This window comes from Delphinapterus leucas, chromosome 20, assembly GCF_059928025.1.
Source record: "Delphinapterus leucas isolate spDelLeu-1000000601 "Yukka" chromosome 20, BTC_Dleu_Yukka2, whole genome shotgun sequence".
Lineage (NCBI taxonomy): Eukaryota > Metazoa > Chordata > Mammalia > Artiodactyla > Monodontidae > Delphinapterus > Delphinapterus leucas.
Window position 1 is genome coordinate 42,884,897 of NC_143148.1, and position 11,921 is coordinate 42,896,817.

Consider the following 11,921-nt stretch of genomic DNA (forward strand, 5'->3'; position numbering starts at 1 on the left):
CCCATTCTTTTCCACCCTGATTTTCTAGGGAGGGACCACGTCACTTCTGGTTCATGACTCACTGCAGGAAAATTTGAAGATCTGTGTGACTTGGACCTGAGGTCAAGTTCTTGGGTAACTTAGCACCTTCAAGCTGCCCTATATGGGATTCCTAGGAAGCCTGGGGCATGGGCCAAATAACTCACATTTTTCTTTAAAGTTAATGCAAATTTTGCATTCTTCTCCCTGATATTTGTCTTAATATTAAAGTAATATTTTTAAAAATCTTTAAGTGAAGTTGATATTCTAGGGTGCTAGGCACACAGGCACTTTGTGTAAATGTTTCTTGAATGAATGAATGTTGCTCACTCCCGTCTCTGGGATGCTCTTGCTCAGGCTGTGGCAAGTCTGGAAAAGCATGATGGGACCACTGGGCTGGGAGGTAAAGGATTTAATACTCATTGGGCACCACCTATATGCCAGGTGAATTGCCAGGTATTTTCCCTACACAGCCTCAGTTTAGTCCTCATAATCCTACCAGGGTCCCTATTTTATAGGCAAGTAGTTGGAGAATCAGAGAAGTTAGGTAACTTTCTTAAGGCCTGGAATGGGACAGGACCAAGATGAAAATCATGGTCTGTCTGGGCCTCTGCTCCCTCCATATACCACATGGCCCACTGAGGCCAGCTCACCCGTCAATTTCTTGGAGACTGCATGGGGAATGAGGCCCACTGCTGTGTCCTGGGGGCATGAAAGAAACTCTACAAATCTATCTTCCTGTACTGAAGGCTGAAAGAACGGGGATCACAGAACTTGACTGTGGCAGGGGAAGGCAGCACCTCTGGGGGTCTGGAGCACATCATTTCATTCCTAAGCTGGCCAAGTTGGGGACCCTGGGATGCTCCATGAGGGAAAGGGCACACTTGCTATGTTATTTCAGGATAACAATCATTCAGGATGGTTGTTGGCATTTGTAGTTCATTTAATCTTTTGAACTTTGTTCCTAGTCTGTTATGGCTCAAGTTCAAGTTTCACTGTCTCCACTCAGCTATGAGTTGAGTGTCCCCGACTGAGGGACCCACCATGGCTTTGTGGAACTCTCCAAAAGCACAAATTATAAGGTTATTGTAATTCCAGATTATTCACAGATGTCTGGGGGTGGTTGTTAACATGATTATTCAGTGAGGGCATTGCAGTCCCGGAAGCGGATGTGGCTATTTCACCTTCCAAGAAGAGCCCACGATGTCTTTCTCCTCCTCTTTAAGTTAGCGTCATGGCACCCACAACTCTTACTTCCAAAACTCCTTCCCTAGGACACAAGGCAGGCAGGCAGGCGAGTGTGTGTGTGTGTTGGGGGGTGGGTGGATTGGGGACTTGAGCCTAGAGAGTTGGATTCCTTAAGCCATTTATAAGTAGTTGCAAAAGGTAAATATGGTATAAACCCACAATATACAGGCTTAGAGAAGGAGCTGGAAGACTTGTTCCTGGATGTTAACTAGCAGTGGTGTCTGGGAGGGAGTCCACACATCCTTCAGTTCTTTTACCTGCCTACATTTTTTACCTTTTCTGACGTGAACATGCATTGCTTTTCTAATAAGAAAAAAGAGAACTATAAACAAGCCCTATTGTTGGATATTTAGGTAATTCTGATTTTTTATGAGTATAAGCAGTGCAGAGCAGGAATAATTGCTTGAAAATGAGTTAAAAATTGTAATGTGGGGGCTTCCCTGGTGGTGCAGTGGTTAAGAATCCGCCTGCCAGTACAGGGGACATGGGTTTGAGCCCTGGTCTGGGAAGATCCCATATGCTGCGGAGCAACTAAACCCATGCTCCACAACTGCTGAGCCTGCACTCTAAAGCCTGAGAGCCACAACTACTGAGCCCGTGTGACATAACTACTGAAGCCCGCATGCCCAGAGACCATGCTCTGCAACAAGAGAAGCCACCGTAATGAGAAGCCTGCGCACCGCAACAAAGAGTTGCCCTCGTTTGTCGCAACTGGAGAAAAGCCTGCGCACAGCAACGAAGACTCAATGCAGCCAAAAATAAATAATTATTTTAAAAAATTGTAAAGCACAAAAAGACCGCTTCTCTCAATTCTGAAAAGCTGATAAAATTGCTTAAAGATGTTTAAGAGGATTTTAAAACTGCTGCAGTGGTCAGCAGCAGGTCCCTATGCAAAAAGCAATGACGAGACATAGTAGTTTTCAACCCAGTCATTCTTTCAATAATGGTTCATCAGGTTGACCAAAATACCACATTTTAGAAACTTGTAAACTTCTCTTTTGAAGCACCTTCAGTACCGGTTACTGGCATGCGGGTGGGAAGTGAAGGCAAGAATCTCATCTGGTTGTTACCTCTGAGTTTGTGGAGTGGACCCGAGGCCCAGACTCATAGGCTGGCAAGGTCGTGTGCCCATAGAAGTCACTTGACCCTGGTGAGTGACCCAGAAGCAAGGTGGGGTGCAGATTGCTACTTCAGTGTTGAAAACATCAACTCCAGTCGTTCAAGTGGCTTTTCTATTTAATGTCTTTTAAGTTACAACAACAGACTGTTGTCTCTTATGAAAAAGAAAACTGGAGAAGTCTCTTTTGTCTGCCAACCCCAGCTGTTCCCAGAGCTGCTGTGACCTAACTAGCACTCTCGGTGGCCTTAAGCCCCATGTCCAGCTGCACCCTCTCTGCCTTACCCCCGCCTGGAATCATCCAGCCTTCCATCTTCTCTGTGGGGCTTCAGAGCTGTCAAGCTCTACTGGGACAAAAGAAAATTAGCACCACCACAGAGATTAGCCCGTTTCCAACTCAGCCGGCTCTTTGCCAGTCCTTTTATTAATACCTGGTCAGACATTAATTTCATTCCCCATGGTGGCTGTTTCCTGCTTGTCCAACTCTCCTCAAATTGTCCACCCCACTGCTGTCTCTGTCTCTAGTGACCGCAAAGTCTGCTGCCCTGGGAGAGTGGAGTATATCAGGTTCTCAGCTCCTCACTTCCTTGCTTCTAACAGGATCCACATGACATTTCCAAGACCAACCTTCCTCCTAGGCTTTCCCTCCCACCCTCTCTTGCCTCTTCCAGGACCCAGTTCCATAAATTATCCTCTTTGATCCTCTAATCCTTCCCTGTTCTTTCCTTCACCCTACAAGCATAATTCTTTCCCATTCTAGAAAATCTTAACTTTACTTTCTCTTCCCTGGCACCTCCCACCCTGTCCTTTGAACAAGCATCTTGAAAGTAGCCCACATTTTGTGCCTCCATTTCCTTGGCTTCTTTTATTCCCCACCAAGTCTGGATTCTACCCCCATCATTCTACCAATACTGCCCTTGCTGAGGCCACCGGTGGCTTTTAAATTGGCAAATTATTAATGATCTCTTTTCACCTGAACTGACCTACCTCTGTGATATGTAGTCAGTTTCTGTAATGCCTTCTTAAACTCATGATTTCGTTGGCTTTTCTTGGCTCCTGATGCCTCCCAGCTGTTTCCTCTGACCTCCCATCCTCTACCAATCCTTAACTACTGGTGTGCCCCCAGTTTTGTCCTTGACCCTGCTGCTCAGCCTTCCTGCCTCAACGTCTTCCCATGAGATTTTTAGTGAGAAGGGTTTTGGCTGTGGCCAGTGGCTGCCCAGTAGAGTACTTACTGTAGAACAGAAACTATTAGATCTCTTTGATCTGCAACACAGCACATCAACCTTGACCCAGAAGATTAAATTTCTAGTAGTGGAAATTCGGACATTGGACCCTTGGTGGATTTGATGCAGCCAAGTCTTGTATGTGATTCTCACATTCACCATAGGGGGCCATCCCCTTCCTGCCCAGGACTCAACCAACCCGGGGGACACAGAGCATGGCTCATGAAGGCTATGCGCCCACAGGGCTGCTCCATGTTATGTTTCAGAGTCTTCCATGTTGACACACGTAGCTCTGATTCATTTGCCTTCATTACTCTAAAGCATTTCACTGCAGGGATATACTACCGTGCCTGTTCTGCTGATGAACATTAAGATTGTTCCTAGTTTTCTGATATTTCCCACAATGTTGTGTAACGCTCTCATACTTGTCTCCTTTGCGCACATGCCGAGTTTCTCTAGGGTGTGTGTGCATCTTGGACCTTACTAGTGAATGCCAAGTGGCTTTCCAAAGATTGTACAATGTACCCTCCCGCCAGCATGCACAGTCCCCAACATTTTAAACCAAAGGTAAAGATGAAAGTGCCACCTGTCTCAGTCTTGGCAGTCCTCTCGCTTAAACCCTGCTCAGAGAAGTCCCCACGCTCCACAGTGAGGCTGTTTCCAACTTTTGCAGGATTGGAAGTTTCTCCTCTATGAGTGCCTGCTGCCAGGGCCAGCTAAATGGTATGTGGGAAGTGTTCAAAAAGCAGGAAAAAGCTTTTTTCTTTTTTCCACAGTTTCTCTCTCAACCTGTAACACTGTTTTTAATTTGTTATTTAATGTTGTGCTACCTCAGGCACAGGGGTTACTCACAGCTCAAGTGCAGCCCCTCATAGTGCCTGGGGCCCTGCCCCTTGACATGGGACACACACCCAACCATGACCCCTCCTGCACCTGTGCCCAGACCCCTACCAGTGCAGGCATGGCCACTGGGTGGGAGCGGTGCGCAGGTGGTGGGGACCTGTCCCAGGGAGGCGTGACCTCGAGTGAATCAAGGCGCTCAGCTCTTGGCACATGCTCTGTTGTCCCATCAGACTTCAATTGCAAAACACAAACTCAAAGACAAAATTATTAAGGATTTCGAGATGATGACCTCAGAGCATTAAATCTGGAGTGCAGAGCCCCGTTTCAACTGCACTGGTCACTCGCCCTTGAAGCCAGCCTGCCTGCCACACCCCTCAAACCCAGGTGCCCAAGATCCCATCGCCTGCCCTGTTCTGGATTAGTGGAGGACTCAGTGTGAGTATGTTGAGTTTTATTAGCATAGGCATCATGGTTTCTGTGAAAATGTCCCCCAGTTGTCAAGTTTGTGTCTGTTTGGAGTTTGCGTTCCTCTTTTTGTTCCTCAGTGGCTTCAGCCACTTGACCTGATTCTTCTTTTGGTTCTCTGTTTCTCAGTGTGGCAGTATGTTTGTTCACTACATTTGCAGACATGTCGCTTAGGCCCAGGTACCAAAATAATGTTTAAAACTATATGACGGGGGACTTCCTTGGTGGGACAGTGGTTAAGATTCTGCCTGCCAAGGCAGGGGACACAGGTTCGAGCCCTGGTCCAGGAAGATCCCACATGCCACAGAGCAACTAAGCCTGTGTGCTACAACTACTGAGCCCACGTGCCACAACTCCTGGGCACCTAGAGCCCGTGCTCTGCAACAAGAGAAGCCACCACAGTGAGAACCCCGGGCACCGCAGCGAAGAGTAGCTCCCGCTCGCCACAACTAGAGAAAGCCTGCATGCAGCAATGAAGACCCAACGCAGCCAAAAATAAATAAATTAATTAATTTTTAAAAAGGGGACTTGCCTGGTGACGCAGTGGTTCAGAATCTGCCAATGCAGGGGACACAGTTTCGATCCCTGGTCCAGGAAGATCCCACATGCCACGGAGCAACTAAGCCTGTGCACCACAACTACTGAGCCTGTGCACTAAAGCCCGAGAGCCACAACTACTGAGCCCGTGTGCCACAACTACTGAAGCCTGCACGCCTAGAGCCCGTGATCTGCAACAAGAGAAGCCACTGCAATGAGAAGTCCGCGCACCGCAATGAAGAGTAGCCCCCGCTCGCCACAACTAGAGAAAGCCCGTGCATAGCAACAAAGACCCAACGCAGCCAAAAATAAATAAGTAAATTTTTTAAAAAACCCTATATGATGGAAAAGTATGGAAACTCTTTCTAGAGACTAAGTCAGCTACAGCTCTGTTTGGCTTATCCTATGTGTGGCTCCTCATCTAATCTAGTGAAATATAAAGTCAATGTGATAATCATCAGTGGAAGTAAGGCAATTTTGACTAACAACTACACTCCAACCCAAACAATAATAAGGCATGGTAAGAAATAGCATAAAAACTAGTTTTAAAATATTTCTGAACAAATTTGTTTTTAAAATTGTAAGATTTTATTTTCTCAACAAATGTTATTTAGAATAGAAAAGTTAATTTTGTATTCCATTCAATATGAGTAGAAAGCACTGAAATTGGATTTGGATCAGAATGGAAAATTTGAAGAGAGTTCTGGGATTTCTTGAGGTTGGGCAGCTAAAGACTTCGTAGGAGAAATCCTTTTCGTGTGTGTTAATATTCTTGCTGTTTAAAAATAAGTATTTGCCTTCAAAAAGGCATTTCTAAAAATAAATTTAGTTTCAGTTTTGTTTATTCTTCTCCTTTTTTAAAAAAAGTTGTTTGGACTAACATAGTTTTTTACCATTCCTATCCACTAAAATTTTCCAGAATACTAAATGTCCAAAATTCAGCTGGTGATAGAGTTTGCTAGGAAAAAACAATAGTTTATAAGGAAGCAACAGGAAACACCCAAATTTCTGTTTATTCATAATGTAACTACACATTTTTACAGCCATTCATTAACTGTTTGACCCAGAGCCTGGGGGGTCAGCCTCTCAATTTGTCGTCTGGTAAACTGAGAGCAACAGAGCAGCTGCTTCCCTGCCTGGAGGTGAGGTGATAGGTGGTTAGAAGGAGAGCGGGGAGAAGAGTTACATTTGTGGGGTGTTTGTTTTATGACACTTGTCTAACACGTATCCTTACTTAATCCTCACAACTGAGCCCCTTGGCAGGTGGGGAGACTGAGGCACAGAGCAGGACAGTCACTTGGCCAAGGCCACCGAGTGGAGAAGCCACAGAAGCCGTCCAGCTCAAACACTCTGTCCCTCTCAAGATCAGTGAGCCTAGTGGTACTGAGCCCTGTGGTCTGCAGAAGGAAGCCACGCGCTCTCTGAGGGCACATATGCCTCTGGTCTGCTTCTTCTTTCTCTGTTCTCCTTTCAGCTGTCCTTGGTCCCTCAGGGTCACATGGAGAGAAGCGGCTGCTTTCAGAGGCAGGCCCCTGAAGTGCTCTGCGCTGGTGGGGCCGTCCACGAGCCATAGAGGTTTAGAGAAGTTCAGTTTCTCTGATAGGGGAAGATGAACGGCCCAGACAGCCTTTACCGGGAAATCAGGCTAGTTAGAATGAGCGGCACTCAGTGGGCAAGGCTCCCCCATGCAGCCCAACACAGAGCAGGGAGTGTTTTCCAGATCAGGAACCTGAAGCCAGGAGAGAAGTGATATGACCAGGATCCCACAGCAAATTGTGGCAGAACCCGGCTCAGCGCTGGGCTTCTCACTGTCTTCACCCTGGTCAGTATGTGCCACGCAGCTGCAGATGGCTGGAGATGGCACTCATAGGTGGATGTTGGCATCTCAGTGTCATTCTCATTTATTAGGAGGCTTGGAGCCACATTCTTCTTGGGAGTTGATTATATGTTTACAAAACCGAATTAACTCTTTGATCCTTGTTTGAGGTCCTGGGATCTTGAATTGTAATATGTGTTTCATGCCTCATCCCAACTCCACTGCAGATTTTGCATGATGAACAGATGGGAGCAGTTAATCTGAAATTCCTCGGGGCAAGATTTACTAACTGTATCTGTGTGGCCTGCAGGAGCTAAGAAAACTTTCTGAAGTGCCATACTCATGGAGTGCCATGTCCTGGGGAGAATCTAGCTTGGGCTGCAAGGTGAGCAAGCTAGTACTTTCTTCAGAGCACCAAGCAAAGTACTGCAGGGTGGAGCTGTCTTGGTCGCTGTGGTTCTTCCTCCTCTGGCCTGTCCCATCTATCTGGCACGCTTTGCCCAGCAGTGTCTCCGAGATGCTATGGGACAAGAACACAGTGAGCCCAGCTGAGAAAGATGCCCAGTTTGATAGTTGTCCCCGGCCACTTGCTGAGTCCCCTCAGTCTCTCAGATTCCTGGCCTCAAGCCCAGCTGTGCAGCTCTCAGCCCCTCAGCTCAGCTCCTTGGAGGCTTCCAACCTCAGTCATGACAGCGCCCTCAACCCTGTCTCTTGAATCTTGAACTGAACCTGCATCCAACTCATGCCTGTCCCCATCCAACTCCTGAGAAGCCCCTGGTTTCTTACCCCAAATCCCTGCACTTTGCCAAACCTCCGTGTTCCCTCCGGACCATCCTCCATCAAGTGGGGTCAGGGAAAGCCCTGCTACGACCTGTCAACTTGATACTTTGGCAGGTGGGTGTGGGATGAGGCCAGGGTTGGGTCAGGTAGGAGACAAAATAGCCAGAGGATGGAGAGGGCAGCTGGACATGGGGCTACTCAGGAGTCAGGCCAAGGAAGTTCAACTCTGATGTGAGTCCACAGAGCGAGTGTAGACTGGACACAGGTGACACAGCTGAGAAGTCCAAAGCCTGAGAAAGGTGGCTTGGAGGGAAGTGGCAAGTGAAAAGCAGAGACTGGAGACCAGCTGCAGCAACTGAGGGTCTCTGGCTCTGGTGCATCTCAGCTGGGAACGTGTGGGAGGTGCAGCCTTCAGTCTACGGCCCTGACTTGATTCTGTCCCTTAGGCTGTGACACACAGCACCCTCCCAGCCTTTACTGTCACCTCTATGCTGACTTCGGCTGTTCCTCTCCTTCCACCCCTTAGGTCTACCTCCTGAACCTCTCTGCTCACTTGCACACTCCTTGCTATTTCCCCACAAGCCCAGCTTTGGCTCCCGGCCCACCTGCTGGACCTCTGACCCCAGGCTGGTGTAGGAGGTGCCCTGCTAAGACCAAGAGCAGTGCCTGAAGCCTTCAGGAGAGGCCCTGGTGTGACCTGTGACTTTCTTCAGATACTCTTGGTGCTCAGCCAACCTTGGCTGCTCACTGAACATGACCAGGATACACACACACACACACACACACACACACACACACACGCACACACACACACACACACACACACACACACACCTGTTTGCTTTTGACTGAGGTGCTGGCTGCTTCTACCCTGTGTCTGGCCCTGTCCTGTCCTGAGTTCTCTCTCCCTTCACTCAGGGATAGAGTTCTGGGGTTCCACCTGGGCTGCGTTGGGTGCCTAATCTGTCCAGTCCTGTTCTTGCTTCATGATCTCTCAGAGCTAATGTTGCAGGGCTGAGGCTGTGGAAATCGTGTGGGCAGGAGCCTCATCCATCTTGTTAGCCTGTGACTCCTCAGTGCCAACACATAGTAGGTGCCCAATAAATATTTGTACAGGGGCCTGAGTTCCAAATAGGGAGGTGGGTGGTCTCAGGGTCAGGGCCCTGATGTCCCTCACCCTCTGCTGCTAAGATGCACATCTGTGTGTGGTGCATGTTAAACACTAGATGCGCCTGGGGCACCTGTGTCTTAGAACCCTTATCCTTCTCCATCTGACTCTGTAGTTGACTTGAGTGCCCTGCTTGTTCACGCCCTCATGAACATATGCCAGTGGGGACAAGAACTCTCCTGGGAAGACCTTGTTCTGTTGAAATACAAGTGCTTTGGGGAAACAGGTGCTGTGCCAATATGAGCCTTGTGCAGGTGCTTGGTCAGGGGAGAGGTCACTCATTTTTGCCTTGCTCACTGGGGTGGCCATTCTGGGCACGTGCTTTCAATTAAAATTCACCAGGAGGATTTGCTGGGCTACCTGACAAGGTGGTGAGTTGTTGCCTGGTGTCTCCTGGGTGAGAGATCTAGAAAGCAGACCTTTCCCACCATTTGGGGAGCTGAGCTCAGTCAGTAGTGTCCGGAGGATGGGGGTTGCTCCCATGTTCTGAATCTACAGAGACACTGGGTCGAAGGAAGAACGTAGATGCTGGCCTGAGCTGGAGAGCAGAGCGAGGTCTATGGGGCCTAGAGAGGAAGCTCAGACTATTTGCAATGCACACACCCTCCCCCCAGTACCCCCCGTTGCAGCCTGGCTCTTCTCAAAGTCAAGGTGAACTTTCTGAGGAAATGGAACCACGGAAGAACCTAGAGGAGAGGACAGCCTACTTCTCATGCTCGCCTGAAAATCTACCTGCTGGCAGTTTCTGTGGATGCCCGTGAAAGTGTGTGTGATTTAAAGGAACATGCAGGACACTGTCCCATCAAGTGATGAGTTCCTTTGTCATCAAATTCAAGAACTATATATTTGGTCTTTGTCCCTGGTTCCAGGCACAGAGCTTCTAAAACCCTTGTAGCTTCCTGAGTGATAGGGGTGAGAGGAACATTTTTGGTTATTCATATAAGCCTCTGCAACCAAACCTGAGTTTATGCTAATGAGATGACTCTTGGAGGGTGGGCCCTGGTTGCCAGAGGAACCAACCATGGGATTAGAGGATTGGAACTTTTATTTTTTTGATTATTTTTTTGAAGATTGGAACTTTTAGACCCACCCCTCCCTACAACCTCTGGGGAGGAAAGAGGGTTTGGGCATTGAGTTAACCACCAATGACCAGTGATTTAATCAGTCATGCCTGTGTAAGGAGCCTCCATAAAAACCCTAAATGAAAGGATTCAAAGAGCTTCCAGGTTGGTGAACACATTGAGGAGCTGGGAGGGTGAGGTACCCAGAGAGGGCATGGAAACTCCATGCACCTTCCACATACTTTGTTTTTTTGGATCTCTTCTATTTGGCTGTTCCTGAGTTGTAGCCTTTATAATAAACCAGTAGTAGTAAGTGTAGTGTTTCCCTGAGTTCATGAGCCATGTAGCAAATTATGGAACCTGAAGAGGGGATCATGGGAATCCCTAATTTGTAACCAAATCAGAAGTGTGGGTAACCTGGGGACCCACTACTTGTGACTGGTGTCTGAAGGGGGGCAATCCTGTGGGACTGAGCCCTTTACCTTTGGGATCTGTACTAATTCCAAGTAGTTAGTGTCAGAATTGCTTGATGTGAGGGTAAACCCCACACATTTGGTGTCAGAAGTATTGTGAGTAGAGGACACAGTTTTTCCTTTGGTCATGTAGGAAATAACCCCAACACGTGTCCATTTCGTGGTTGGCTTTTTGAATCAAGCTTTCCTTTAGTGAGGCTAATGCTATCAAGGAAAATCCACAAGAGGTGAGGGAGGATCATAGCTGTTGGCAGGACTGACCACAAGGTGGAAAATTACATCCTCAGCCTAGTTCATACTTTGGTTTACACAAATGTATGGGAACCATAGCCACTGCAGGCCCTTTTGGTGCTTGAATGCAATAGAAATTAACTCCTTCATGTAGCGTTGAGTGTTTGGCCCTCAAAAAGTCAAGGCCTGCTGACATGAAAAATTGCTGGCCTGGCTTCTAGAAGGGAGAGAGCTAAGAATTTGGCTTAACAAAGTCATCAGCCTCTGGGTGCCTCAGCCAGAACGACAATCTGTCCAGCAGACCATAGAGATTTCAATCAGGTCAGTGTGGTAAAGATTAGAATCTGGGTTCAGCCAATTGCTGGAGGAGCACTTTGCACATAGCATTGGCTTCCTGGCTCCAGAATTATTTCACAGCTCATTGTAGGTTGTGTAATAACCATTTTGTTTGACAGCCCTGACCTGAAGGTAAGCCCCAGTGTTTCAGTTTTGTCAGACGCCAGGCGTGGCTCAGCATCTCACCTCTGCCTTATCCAGCTCTGCAGCAGTGTTAGGAGTATTCCCCGAGTGAGTTGCTACACATCCCACAAACAAGGCAGGAATGACAGCAGTCCACATGCTCTGCTTGGTTGGGTGGACTCCTCCAGGATCCTCATGTGATCACCACTGGTCCCAGTGACAGACCAGCCCTTCTGCCGCTCCGCTCCATCACTGTCATCTTCCTCTTCCTCAACAGGAGAGGCTGGACACAGAAGGCACTGCCCTGCCTTTGAGAAACCTGGAACAACTGGGGGAGACACAGCTGTGTAGGTAAAGAATACCTGGATGGCAGAGGAGACATGATTCTGTAGATAAACCCCACACTCACATCTGCACCCAACCAGGAGAGCAGAGGTGTGACTGGTCTCCACCACGGGGCCAAAGGCTGCCACCTTCCC